Below are 14,763 nucleotides of genomic sequence, written 5' to 3' on the forward strand. Positions count from 1 at the left end.
CCAAGTGCCCCTAAAATGACTTGTCTCGTTGCAAGAAAGCTTCTTTTTCTGGGCACCCCTAACTGTTTCTGCTTACAGGAGATGCGGAGGGTTTGAATCATGGGTGAGATGTGAGCAGATAAGTACTGGAAAGAAGTTACTACATCTGGGGAAATATGAACAGAGGCAACAAGGAAGGAAAAAGCCATTGCGTTTGCAGGATGGTGAGAATATCCTGGGCAGAGCAGGAGTTTTCTCTTGGGAAATAAAAGAAGGTAATTGTAGGAAAAGGGACTCAGCTTATTGAGGACTTTAAATCGTCAAACGAGTGAGTAAAATAGGTTACTATGGAGAGTTATGTTAATGATCAAAATAGGGTTTTAGAAAAATGAATCTGTCAATAGTTCCAAGGATGGATGGGAGATTAAGAGAATAAGGACATTTGTTTGGAAATACACCCAGGTGAGAAGGCCCAGATTAGGATCAAAGCAATGTGCATGGAAAATAGGGGGCTCCCTCTCGACAGATTATTATTAGTGTGAATCATGTGCACAAGAGAGGCTTGTGCACGTGGAGACAGGATAGACCTATACAGGAAGAGTTTCACTGCACTTAGTAGTTACCTTTATAAATGAGGTCGGTAAGGCAGTATTAGGGAGAGCCATTTTAACCTCCACAAAAAGTTGTAAAATTAAAAAACAGATAATAACACAGAGAGGAAAACAGGTCATACAGAGAGGAAAAAAAATCAACGTGTGGTATAGGAAGCAGCAAACAGTGCTTTTTTTAATGGTGAAGTATTTTTTTAAAAGCCATGTAGTGTGACTAATCTGTTTTCCCTTTCAGAGATGGTTCATTTAAGTACAGCTTCATTAGGAAGGAATAGATAAGGCACCCAAGGTCAAGATCCGACCCACTTTGTTACCTTATGAAAATTCATGAAGGGGGAGATATCTAAGATCTGATGCATTGGAAAAAAGGTCTGAGGTGATGTGTGAATGTGCGTTTTTAATGAAAGCGGGAAAAACCTTTCTTAACGTTTATTTTATTTTTGAGACAGAGAGAGACAGAGCATGAAGGGGGGAGGGGCAGAGAGAGAGGGAGACACAGAATCGGAAGCAGGCTCCAGGCTCTGAGCCATCAGCCCAGAGCCTGACACGGGGCTCGAACTCACAGACCGTGAGATCGTGACCTGAGCTGAAGTCAGACGCTTAACCGACTGAGCCACCCAGGCGCCCCAGGAAAAACCTTTCTAACGGTGTCACTAGCTCCGATTTCCTCATTGAGAATCACTCAGCTGTCACTTCTCCAGTTATTAAAAAGAAGTCATTCCTGGAGCGAGTTATTTATTTATCAGAAAACAAGTAAGTTACCACCAAGCTTCAGAGATAGAACGTGTCTCAAGGAAGCAGTAATCAGAGTAAAAACCCTTTGTCCAGCTGCTCTGGGAGATGTGCAAGCACCGTCTCCCCCTTCCCCGTGTCTGTCACCACACTCTGCTCACATGGGGCTTCTTTCTGTATTTCAAACATGCCAAGTTGGCCCCCATCTCAGAACTACCTGGGATGCTCTTCCCAAGAGCTTCATACGGCTCACTCCTTCTCATTATTCAGTTTTTAAAGAGACAATCCTCTGGTTTTTTTTTTTCTTTCTTTCTTTCTTTCTTTTTTTTTTAGTTTATTTTGAGAGACAGAAACAGTGTGATTGGGGGAGGGGCAGAGAGAGAGAGGGAGAGAGGGAAAATCCCAAGCAGGCTCCGCCCTGTCAGCATGGAGCCCCATAGGGGTCTCAAACTCACGAAACCGTGAGATCATGACCTGAGCCGAAATCAAGAATCGGATGCTTAACCGACTGAGCCATCTAGGCGCCCCATAAAGTGACTCTCCTCTTCTTTTGTGTGTGTGTGTGTGTGTGTGTGTGTGTGTGTGTGTGTGTAACTCTCCTCTTCTTAGGGAGGTACAGTGGATGCTGTTGGGTGGCCTGCCCATATCCCTCTTAACGGGCTGTGTGTTCATCCCCCAGATGCCGTGGGTGTTGGCTGCTCAAGGCTCAGGGCTTTGTTCTTTTATGAAAGATTGCCCCTGGCTGACAGGAGCCTCCTCACCTAGTGGTGGTCCTGGAGACGATGGCCGAAGATTACATCCTCCCACCCAGGGGAGGGACGTGGCCAAGTGATGGAGGGACACCAGCCTCCTCACCTCTGGGTGGGACAGCTTTTTGGTGCAGTTCACGATTCAGGGCTTCCCATGGGATCAAGCTGAGACTAGACTCCTTCCTAAGGACGTGAAATTGCCAAACTTCATCCGCTGCTGTATGCTACTTTTCCCACTCTCCTTAAGATCACTGAAACGGGAATTCCCACCCTTGGCTCTGTTCACCGGGAACATAATCTAAGATAGTTGGTGCAGAAGTGGAGTAGATCTAGAATTTGGGATTGGGAAAATCAACCACTAGATGGCAGTGTGAAACCCCATCATTGTCAGTGGGTAAAAAACGTTAGCCTTTATAACTTGCTGGAGCGGGGCCTTTGCTGAGATTTTTACCTGTAGCAACTGGGACAAAATACAGGTAGAAGAGAATGCGTTCAATTGTGCAAGGATGCTGGCAAATATTTAACATGTTTGGGGAAAACAGGAGAGGCTTGGGTCACAGGACTGCTTGTATTATTTTTGCAACTTCTGAGTCTGTAGTTATTTCAAAATCAAAAGTTAAAAATAAAAAGCAAGCACGGTGTGCCTGGGTGGCGCAGTCGGTTAAGCGTCCGACTTCAGCCAGGTCACGATCTCGCAGTCCGTGAGTTCGAGCCCCGCGTCGGGCTCTGGGCTGATGGCTCGGAGCCTGGAGCCTGTTTCCAATTCTGTGTCTCCCTCTCTCTCTGCCCTCCCCCGTTCATGCTCTGTCTCTCTCTGTCCCAAAAATAAATAAACGTTGAAAAAAAAAATAAAAAGCAAGCAGGGCGCTGGGTGGCCCAGTTGGTTAAGAGTCCAACTCTTAGTTTCAGCTCAGGTCATGATCTCACGGTGTGTGAGTTCGAGCCCCACATCGGGCTCCGTGCTGATAGCACAGAGCCTGCTTGGGATTCTCTGTCTCCCTCTCTCTCTGCCCCTCCTCCACTCACTCTCTCTGCCTCTCTCTCAAAAATAAATAAATAAAACTTTCAAAAAAATTTTTAAAAATAAAAATAAATTAAAAGCAAGGAAATAAACTGCCGTAATGTGAAAACAATACTGTATCGTAGGTGAAATGGTGGGTGTCTGTAGCATCCTCAAGGAGGTAAGAGATACGGAGACAATAGTTCCCACGTAACTGCCATGCAATTCAATAGCTTTTCCCCTCCGAAAAGTAAATGAATTGTGGCCCATGACTTGGATTACCAGAAACTCAAGCAAATAGCAGCCCGAATCAAAGTTGCTTGACTGAATGTGGTACCTTTACTAAAACAAATTAATATAGCTTTTGGTATGTGGTGTGGCAAATACTTCTTTTCTATGCCCATCAGAAAGGTGGGTCAGAAAGAGTTGGCATTTACAAGGAATGGATCATAGTATACACCTGCAACTTTGCCTCAGGCCGATTTTATTGCACCTAGGCTCTGTCATAATGAATCCAAAGGGACCTCGATCATGTGGATGGTCCACAGAATATCACTCTGGTCAGTCATATCGATAGCATGTTAAGTGAATCTGATAAGAAGGAAATGGCAAGTGGTCGAGAATGCTGGTAAGACACAAGCCCTTCAGGGGCTGGAAGATAAAAACTAAAAAGACGAAGAAGTCTGCCACAAAATAAACATTTTTTTTTAAAGCTTGATTATTTATTTTGAGAGAGGGAGTGAGAGCGAGTGGTGGAGGGGCAGAGAGAAGGAGAATCCCGAGCAGGCTCCACACTGTCAGCACAGACCCCGATGTGAGCCTCAAACTCATGGACTGTGAGATCATGACTTGAGCCAAAATCAAGCCAGTCGTTTCACCGACTGAGCTACCCAGGTGCCCCCACAAAGTAAACATTTTTAGAGGCACAGCGTTCTGGGGCTTACCAGGACATCTTTTCTCTGCTAAAGGATAAGAAATTGCACCTTGTGCCGCTTGCCACTAAAAAAGGCACAGAAGATACAGGCATTTTGGAGGCAGTATTTATCACATCTGGGAAACACTGCTCTGGTCTAGCACCAGTTTAACTGGGACTCAGAGCAGAAGAGAGCCCTGTTGTGGATCCAGGTTAGAGCATAAGAAACAGTGCTGCCTGGGCCATACGACCCAAAGGATTCTAGGGTACGAGGTTGATCCATGGTAAATAAAAATGCTGTGTGAAATACTCAGGAAGCCCAAATGTGACCGTTGCAGGGTACTTGGGCAAGGCCATGCCACCTGCAGCAGAGAACTACGCACTTGTCTGAGCAGCTTCAAATGGGAGCTTCTGACACACTGTTGGGACCCGGAAGAGACTCTTAATTACGAGACATCAGGCAATTATGCAATGAGAGCTGCCCACCCTGGGCGAAGCTTGTTCCGACCTAAGACCGGGGACCCCAGCAGCATTCCATTATAAGATGGAAACAGGGGCGCCTGGGTGGCTCAGTCGGTTAAGCGCCGACTTCAGCTCAGGTCAGGATCTCGCGGTCCGTGAGTTCGAGCCCCGCGTCGGGCTCTGGGCTGATGGCTCGGAGCCTGGAGCCTGCTTCCGATTCTGTGTCTCCCTCTCTCTCTGCCCCTCCCCCGTTCATGCTCTGTCTCTCTCTGTCCCAAAAATAAATAAACGTTGAAAAAAAAAAAAAAAGATGGAAACAGTGTGTCTTGAGACAGGACTCACGCAGGTCCCCAAGTTGTAGGTAAGCTGTACCAACGAGTACTTCAGATGGCATACCTCTCGCTTCTCTTACGTGGACTTTTCCTTAAGCTCATAGCTTCTTGAAGTTTCCCCAAGACCAATGGATGGCGGAGGACAAATCCTCATCTTGGCATGTTAACATGGGTTGAAAATAGACAGCTACCACAGCCCATCTGGGCTAAAAGACGGGGGTGGAAACAAATTCTGCCAGCGGGTATCTGCTTTGGTGCTCCCGGTCACCTACTCTGTATGGAGAGAAAATGCCCCCCCCCCCAAAAGTTTATGTGGAAATTCACGGTCAGGGGCAAACGGCCTGGCAGGTCAGGTAGTGGCCTAGCAAAGAGCAAGATTAGAAAATCACGAAGGAGCACCTGGGTGGCTCAGCTGGTTAAGCCTCCAACTCTTGGTTTCAGCTCAGGTCTGTGATCTTGTGGTTTGTGGATTGGGGTCCTGCATTGGGCTCCACACTGACAGTGCAGAGCCTGCTTGGGATTCTCTCTCTCCTTCTCTCTGCCCTTCCCTCATTCATGCTCTCTCTAAATAAACAAACAAACTTAAAAAAAAAATCATGAAGAAGTAGGTCTAGAGGCAAGCATGTGAATGAATCAGCGGGAGGAGGCGAGAAGTGCTAGGGAATGTTCAGCAGATCTTATCTATTACAGACAAGGCAGTAACTGACCAAGCGACAGGAAGACTCACTCAGCAGATGCCAGAGAGCTTCCATCCTCAGCCACACGAGCCCTTGCGCAACTGGCTTATGAACAGAGGAGCCGTGGTGGCAGCCGTGGGGTTTACGGGTGAGTTCAACAGCGTGGGCTGCCTCCCCTCAAGGCTGATCTAGCTATTGCCACTGCCACATATCCACCCACCAGGAATAAAGAGCACTGGAGCTCTCCCCACGGTACAACCCCTTGAGAAAACCACCCAGCTACTTGGTGGCTAAATGATCCTATCAGACCCCCTTCGTGCTAGAAAGAACAATAATTCATCCTGCGCCTAATTGTATTTATCATCAACTGTGGACCACGTGCTACAGTTAGGGCGGTAGTATGTTCCAGAAAGCCTCCTTTTATAAGTAACCAGAAATCGTACGAGCCAGAATCCTGCAGGACCTGTAACCAAACAGAGTGACATTAACATGGGGAACAATCGGCTCTGAGTGGTACAAAGGGTGGAGTGGAGCAGATGCTACCGGTGTCTTGTTAAATCCCCTTTACAGCGGCATCTGGGTGGCTCAGTCGGTTGACTCTTGATTTCGGCTCAGGCTCTGATCCCACAGTTCATGGGTTTGGCGCCCCCCCCCCAACTGGGCTCTGTGCTCATGGTGTGAAGCCTGCTTGGGATTCTTTCTCTGTGCCCCTTCCCCTCCTGAGCATACACACCGGTATTCTCTCTCTCCCCCTCTCTGCCCCTCCCCCTCCACATGTGTGCATGCACCCTCTCTCTTTTTTCTCTCTTCTGCCCCTCCCCCTCCTGCACACACGTACTCTCTCTCTCTCTCTCTTTCAAAAAAAAAGAACTTTAAATTCCCTTTACAGGCTGGAGTGCCAGTGTTGGCTGCTAATGCCTCACACCTATGCTCTGCCCAAGACTTGCATTTGGCTGAAGGAAACTGTCTAAGTCACAGATGGCTGGGAGGTTAAGCCACTTCCCACCCAAGGTATTGCTTGGAGTCAATGACTTACTGACTGATGCAGAAATATAGGCCCAGACCTTTCACTTCAGGGAGGTTCTCTAAACATCTGTACTCCCACTTCTACAGTGCACAGAGGTGCTGTCCAGCCATGGACTACATTTCCCAGCCTGTCTTGCAACTAGACGGGGCCATATGAAGATTTATTTATTTATTTAGAGTGGGGGAGAGACAGAGAGAGAGAGAGGGACAGAGAGAGAGAGAGAGAGAGAGAGAGAGAGAGAGAGATTCCCAAGTAGGCTCCATGCTGACAGCACAGAGCCTGACCTGGGGCTGGAACCTACGCAGAAACCGTGAGATTATGACCTGAGCTGAAACCAAGAGTCGGGTGCCTGAAAGACTGAGATGCTCAGGCGCCCCCATATGAAGGGCTCTAACCAATGGAATGTGAGAGGAGGTAAGGCATATTCTCTCAAGACCAAGATTAAGATGTCTTTTCTGTTTCTTCTTTCCCTCATCCTCCTCCGGCACATAGATGACCCTACAGTAGGGAGGCCATCAGATCCAAGGAGTCTGGGTATCCGAGTTACCTTGTGGAAGACTGCCCCCAATTAGTCATACTTATATTGTTAAATGAGAAGTAAACTTTAATTCTGTTCAGCCATTAAACTTTGTGGGTTGTTTCATTATAGCAGCTGGCATTATTCTAATATACTCTTTACCTGTGAACTCTAAGGGGATTCCTGAAATACTAGGATGTTGAACTGGATGTTTCCAAGGTCAATTCTGATACAGATTCTCTGGTACATTTCCTTGAAAAATGGCTGCATGATGAGTTATTTCACTTGAGGTTTACTTTATTGAACAGTATCCCTTAATTATTCTGTAGTAAACATGGTAAAGTTCAAAATCACTGGATCAGATGAACTGGATTCCAGTTCCAAGCTCCTCTCCCAGCCTGTGACAGAGTCCTGTAAAATATGGCTTTACCTCTCCAAACCTCAGTTTCATCATCTGAAAAATACAAATTAAATATTAAATGTACAATATGACCTCTTAGATCCCTTCTAGCGCTTATATTTACTGATCCTCTATATTGTATTAAAATCAAATCTCTTCAAGAAATATACAGCATCAGCTTTTTATAAGCCGGGGGAGGAGTGGGAGCACAGGACTTTAGTGCATTAATACTGCATTAAACTTAACCTATAATAAACTTTTTAATCACAGAGTGTCTTTTATTATTGGACTTCAAAATTTGGAGATGAGTCAAAGACACTAGGTTCTTTGCTTTTGGCTCTAGGTAGTCAAGTTGTCTCAAATAGCTCAAATACTCCATTCAATTAAGGCATAATTGGGGAAGATTTGTTTCAGAGCAGGGGGAAACAGGGCCAAGTGAGTCCAATGGGAAATGGCCGTATTTGGCAAGGCCAAGAAATGCTCCAGGGCACTCGGCCATGACTGTGGCAATGACATATAGGCCCATGTTGAGAATTAATCCAACATTAAGCTTATAGGCTGAATGAAGTTTTGTTTCCTTTATAAACAAATAGGCATGGCTATGTTCCAATAAGATTTTGTTTACAGGTTTCAGTAATCATTTTTTTAAAATGTAACAAACCTAAAGAAAGTCATTTAGAAGTCACAAAATTATTAAAGAAAAATTTCCACAAGGAATTACAGATAAATCTTTTACCCTGGTAAATATAAAGTCTTCTAACATTCTGGGGGCACCTGGGTGGCTCAGTTGGCTAAGCGTCTGACTTTGGCTCACTTCATGATCTCATGGCTCTTGAGTTTGGGCCCTGTGCTTATAGCTCAGGGCCTGGAGCCGGCTTCAGAGTCTGCGTCTCCCTCTCTCTCTGCCCCTCTCCCACTCGCACTCTGTGTGTCTCTCTCTCAAAAATAAATAAACACACAAAAATAAAGTCTTCTGGGGTGGCTGGGTGGCCCAGGCGGTTAAGCGTCCAACTCTCATGGTTTCGTGGGTTCGAGCCCTGCGTTGGGCTCTGCATTGACAGTGCGGGGTCTGCTTGGGATTCTCTCTCTCCCTCTCTCTCTACCCCTCCTCCCCCCACGCTGTCTCTGTCTCTCTCAAAATAAATAAATAAAACTTAAAAAGTCTTCTAACATTCTGTGTCTCTGAATCACATAGATTTTCTTTTTCTTTCTCTTCTTTTTTTTTTTTTTTTAATTTTTGTATTGGGCGGGGCATTTAACTAGTCTCTTGATGTTTGTGTAAGAAACTTAGGCCAAGCATATATAAGGAAGGTGTCAGAAAATATCTGGGGCTTTCTCTCACCTTTTATTAGACTGCCTTTGTCTTACCTTTTGCATAATATGCAGATTCTCATGCGTCTGATTTTCCCGCAGGTGAGGATGAGGACCAATCCTCAGAGGTTGGAGGCTGGATTCACTTCATGCTTGGGATTACACTTTCCCCAAGAGGTAAATTGTGTCCCATTCTAGGGGTTCACTACGGCTTGAGCAATGACATTCCATGAAAACACTTAAAGGAAAAGAAAAGGCAGACGATCTTCTCAGCCTCTTTACCAAGGGTTTGGCACTGCTCAACCCTCTACAGACCTGGCTTCCCTGTGTTGGGCTGTTTATTCCTTACACTCCTGTTACTAGTATAAAGGGCACAGCTATTTCCTTAAGCACCTGGAGGTGAGGCATTGCTGGCTTTCTCCATTGAGGGCCTATGGAGTAATCACAAGTTTCAGTACATACAAATACACCACACCACTAAAGGACATGTTGAAGCATCCAAGACCTGGTTCCATAAAGCTTCTAGAACACGCTTTAAGCATCACCTGGGCTTAAAATCTCAGCACCATCTGACCCCCACCCCCTTTTGCCTCCTATAGCCAATCATGTGCAAGTTTACGATTATTCAACATACACAGGGTTTCTCATGTCATTCCATTCTAAGGCCACCATCACTGACCTCAGGCCCTGTCACTGACACGGTAGCCTGAGACTACAGTCTTTCAGCCCCATCTTAGACATACTGGCGGCTGAAGCATTTAAAGTCCATTTCCCATCATATCAAGTTCTGCTCAATTCTTGACCATGGTTTCCTATTGCATTTGCACGTCTAAATCCGCACAACCCAACCCCAGAATCTCTTAAAACGAAGCTCAAATTTGCATTTTCCAGCTTTAATTTCCTAGTATCTATTTCACACATCCAACTCAAATATAACTAACTACCTGAGAAAACTTAAGCTTTCTTACATATGTGCCTTTTTTAATACTCTGCCTTGATTCTTCTTTGAAACTTTTTCCCTATGAGTAGGGTCTGGGTTTGTTTTGTGTTTGCTTTTTGTTTTTTGTTTTTTCCTACTGCTCCAAATGCAGAGCCATCGTCCACATAGCTACTCTGCAGTACACTGTTGTGGAATCAAGTTAGGAAATGGAATCCCTCAGGTACAATTCAAGACCGTCCCATCACACATATCTGACAGGCACTGTTCTACGGTAAAGGATGTAAAATTGAACCCAACAGGAATAGGTTCCTGCCCTCATGGAGCTTAAATGGGAGGTGGCAGTGCTAGGGTATAAAGATATTAAATAAATACATAAATAAATAAGCAACATATTTAGAGTGTCATATGAGATCTGAACTATGGAGTAGGAAGGGGAATATCAGAGGAATATCAGAAGTGGTTGGAAAGAGGGGGGGGGAGTTGAAACAAGGTGATCACAGAAGGTCCCACTGAGAAAGTGACATTTCAGCAAAATACTAAAAGGGGTGAAAATGAACTTGTGGCTACTGAGCATTCTAAAGATAGTCACAAGGCCTGCAAAGGCCCTGAGGCAGGAACTTATAGTGTTCTAGTAATAAATAGCAAAGATTACAGAGTGAGTCAGGCACTGTGTGGGAGCAGACAAGGTTGGAGGGTCTTAGTAGACTAAAAGCCGTTGGAAAGACTTTGGCTTTTACCCTAAACCAAATAGCTGGAGACAATGCAGAGCACTGAGTACAGGGGGTCAGTGATCTCTGCTATATTTTTAAAAGATCTAACTACTTGAAAGTAAACTGCGCAGGCCAGGGTAGAAGCAGGGAAACCATTTAGGAGCCTTTGTGATAAACTATGATGGTGACTTGGACCAGCATAATGGTGAAGGTTTTGAAAAGAGGTCAGATTCTAGAGATTTTTTTTAAAAATAGAGCTCCTGGGGTGCCTGGGTGGCTCAGTCGATTAAGTGCCCAACTTTAGATCAGGTCTTGATCTCACGGTTTGTGGGTTTGAGCCCCGCATCAGGCTCTGTGCTGATTGCTCAGAGCCTGGAACCTGCTTTGGATTATGTGTTTCCCTCTCTATGTGCCTTCCCCACTTGCACTGAGTGTCTCTCTTTCTCTCAAAAATAAATAAACATAAACAAATAAATAAGAATAAGAACTGCTGACGGGTTGAATGTGGGATGTGTTTATCTCTCTGTTTTTTCTTTGCTCATTTGTTTTGTTTCTTATATTCCACATATGAATGAAATATGTAGTATTTGTCTTACTCTGGCTTATTTCTCAGCACCATACTATCTAGCCCCATCCACGTCATTGCAAACGGCAAGATTTCATTCTTTTTTATGTCTGAACAATATTTCATTGTATATATACACCACATCTTCTTTATCCATTCATCTGTCGATGGACACTTGGACTGCTTCTGTAGTGTGGCTATAGTAAATAATGCTACAAAAAAACATAGGGGTGTATATATCCCTTTGAATTAGTGTTTTTGGTTTGGGTAAATACCTAGTAGCACAACTACTAGGTTGTAGGGCAGTTCTATTTTTCACTTTTTTGTGGACTCTCCATACTGAGATTGGCTGCACCGGCTTGCATTCCCGCCAACAGGGCACAAAGGTACAAAGGTTCCCTTTTCTCCACATCTGGCCAACATCTGTTGTTTCCTGAGTCGTTAATTTTAGCCATTCTGACAAATGTGAGGTGATAGTTTATTGCAGTGTTTTTTGTTTTTGTTTTTGTTTTTGTTTTTTTTTAGAGAGGGAGAGGGTGCAAGTGAGTGAGGGGCAGAGAGAGAGGCAGGGAGAGAGAGATTGAGAGAGAGAGAGAGGGAGAGAAACTGAAGCAGGGCTTAATCTCACCCGGTGTAGGACTCGAACTCATGAATGGTGACAGCGCGACCTGAGCCTAAGTTAGATGCTTAACCAACTGAGCCACCGAGGTGCCCCTCATTCCAGTTTTGATTCTCATTTCCCTGGTGGTAAGTGATGATGAGCATTTTTTCATGTGTCTGTTGGCCATCTGCCTGTCTTCTTTGGAGAAATTTTGGCGATAATTGCAAATAGTTTTGGTCTCATCCACAGTTTTAATGAGAATGTTCCTTGTTAGCACACCCTGGGTTTTATCTCAGAGGCTTTCTCAGAAACCACACACAAGTGATATTAAACTACATTTTAAAAATTAGCATGACAGAAACCACCAAAAGCAAAGTCAAATGCAAGTGACAAACCATGAAACCGTATTTGTAGCTCATACTATAATACTGTTTCCTAATAGTCAAAGAGCTCCTACAAAAAGATGAGAAACAATGATAAAAACCCAAAAGACAAATTAACAGTGGATAAGAACAGACAGTTCATGAAAAAAGAGCCCCCTCTAAATGCTTTTTAAACGTAAGACACTCAATATGACTCATAATAGCAAGTTAAAGCTATCATTAGATGATTTCCTCTTTACCAGATTGATAAAGATCAAGAACGTCAATAACTCAGAGAATAAACCTTCTCAGAATCAACTTCTATGAAGGGCAAATTTAGCAATATCAATCAATATTTTAAATGCGTATCTCTGACCAAGCAATTTGACTTCTGGCTCTGTATGTTAGACATGTAATCACATATTTATGAAAAGATACACACACAGAGTTGTATGTTAACAGTGTGGCACGTATTAAAAAAAATTGGACACAATTTCTATAGGCAATAATAATAGAGTAATGGTTAAATAAATTGTGGTAACTCCATAGGAAGCATCCATTAAAAATAATAAGGCAGCCTTGCAAAACATACTATTAAGAGATAAATATATCATTAAAAGAAAAAAGCAAAGTGAAGAATGGTTTGTTTTTTAAGCTATCATATGCATGTATATTTATAGCTACATGAAATATCTCTGCAAGTACGCATGGCAAACTGATAAATATGATTGCCTTTGGAAAGCAAGTGGGTGGCTGGAGAATAATTGTGGGAAGGAGCTTTTTAAGCAACAATTTTATTTATTTATTTACTCATTTATGAGAAAAAGAGACCCAAAGCACATAAGTGGTGGGGAGAGGGGCATTGGGAGAGAGAGAGAGAGAGAGGGAGGGAGAGAGAGAGAGAGAGAGAGAGGGAGGGAGGGAGAGAGAGCGAGAGAGAGAGCGAGAGCAAGAGCGAGAGCGAGAGAGAGAGAATCCCAAGCAGGCTGCATGCTTAGCACAGAGCCCAACTTGGGGTGCCATCCCACAACCCTGGGATCATGACCGGAGCTGAAATCAAGAGTCAGACGCTCAACCGACCCAGCCACCCAGGTGGCCGTTTGCCAACAATTTTGGATGCGGTTTTCTGGAAATAGACACTGAGACAAAAATGAGTGCAGAAGGTTTACTAGGGAGTGCTCTCAGGAGATACACCTGCCGGGGAGCAGAGAAGGCGGAGTCGAGTAGAGGGAGATGACCCACCTCATAAGTTGCAGCCGAAGCCTTGGCCTGTCCTGCAGTTGTGTGGGGGACTCCGGAGCTGGTTTAATTCTTCGGCATTGTCCCCAGCTGAGGCAAGGAAACTTCAGTATCCAGTCGTTGGCCCGGGGCTACCATCTGGGAGGGACGAAATCTTGGGAGAGGCAGCTCCCAGCAGCTGATGCCAATTGTTGTCAATGTTTCCAACAGCAGGGCTATGGGTTCCTGAGCCCTGAAGGGGGAATCGGGGAGGAAAACCTTTGAATTTGTTCCAAAATAACTAAATAGGATAACGTGGGTGGGGTAAGCAAGATGCCAGAACCCTACTCTGAAAGTACAGGAGGCTGGGACCGAAAGCCTCGTTTAAAATGGTCTTTGAAGGTCGGTAGCATTCTAAGGAGATGAATCTGACATTGGAGCTTCTGTCTCATCTCAGAGGGTCCTTAGGTTCCTTCAGCACCCCCATTCCCCTTCAGTTTTCAGCTTAATTCGTTTTTTTTAAGATTTTTATTTTTATTATTTAAAAAAAAATTTTTTTAACGTTTATTTATTTTTGAGACAGAGAGAGACACAGCATGAACGGGGGAGGGTCAGAGAGAGAGGGAGACACAGAATCTGAAACAGGCTCCGGGCTCCGAGCTGTCAGCACAGAGCCCGACACGGGGCTCGAACTCACGGACCGTGAGATCATGACCTGAGCCGAAGTCGGCTGCTTAACCAACTGAGCCACCCAGGCACCCCTAAGATTTTTGTTTTTAATAATCTCTGTACCCAACATGGGGCTTGAAGTCACAACCTTGATATCAAGCATCACATGCTTTACCAACTGAGCTAGCCAGGCACTCCTAAACTTAATTCGTAATAGTAAAGGTTTTGTTTAAATGCTGCATTATGACTTTTATTGCCAGATATATATTTTTTTATGTTTATTATTATTATTATTTTTTTTTTTTGAGAGAGAAACAGAGCGCAAGTCAGGGAGCGACAGAGAGAGGGAGACACAGAATCCGAAGCAGGCTCTAGGCTTCGAGCTGTCAGCACAGAGCCTGAGATGGGGCTCCAACTCACAAACTGTGAGATCATGACCTGAGCCGAAGTCAGGTGCTTAACCGACTGAGCCACCCAGGCGCCACGCCAGATATTTTATCTGCCCACTATCTAAGCCCTTCATTTTCCCAGGTAATGCTTGGCATTGTCTGTGGTTTTAATCTTTCCAGTGCATTATGTTCTCAGCACTTCCTGTTATAGGGTGCATTTATTTCCATTCAGTAAAACATGTTTAAACAACCAGCTTGGTCAACATTCTGCTGGTAATGCATTATATTTTTTAAAGTAACTGTTCTTCATGTATTTCTTTTTTTTTTATTATTTTAATGCTTATTTTTGGGAGAGAGAGAGAGAGAGAGAGAGAGAGCATGTATGAGTGGGGGAGGGGCAGAGACAGAGGGGGACAGAGGATCCAAAGCAGGCTCTGCAGTGACAGCAGTGAACCCGACGTGGGGCTCAAACCCACTAACCGTGAGATCACCACCTGAGCTGAAGTCGGATGCTCAACTGACCGAGCTACTCAGGCGCCCCTCATGTATTTCTGATTATAAAAGTAAAATGTGCGTATTGAAAATATTTTAGAAAAAAA

General features: G+C 44.5%; 1 long non-coding RNA gene across 1 annotated transcript; it reads right to left on the minus strand.

The window, feature by feature from the left end:
- Positions 1–6,840: 6,840 nt before the first annotated feature.
- Positions 6,841–13,542, minus strand: LOC123385633. Its single transcript, XR_006598544.1, has 3 exons — positions 13,131–13,542; positions 8,768–8,948; positions 6,841–7,453 (listed from the first exon to the last, which is right to left on the minus strand). It is a non-coding gene; the product is annotated as an uncharacterized LOC123385633 (long non-coding RNA).
- Between the last annotated feature and the right edge of the window lie 1,221 nt (positions 13,543–14,763).

The sequence above is a fragment of the Felis catus genome, chromosome A1 (genome assembly GCF_018350175.1).
Source record: "Felis catus isolate Fca126 chromosome A1, F.catus_Fca126_mat1.0, whole genome shotgun sequence".
Classification (NCBI taxonomy): Eukaryota; Metazoa; Chordata; class Mammalia; order Carnivora; family Felidae; genus Felis; species Felis catus.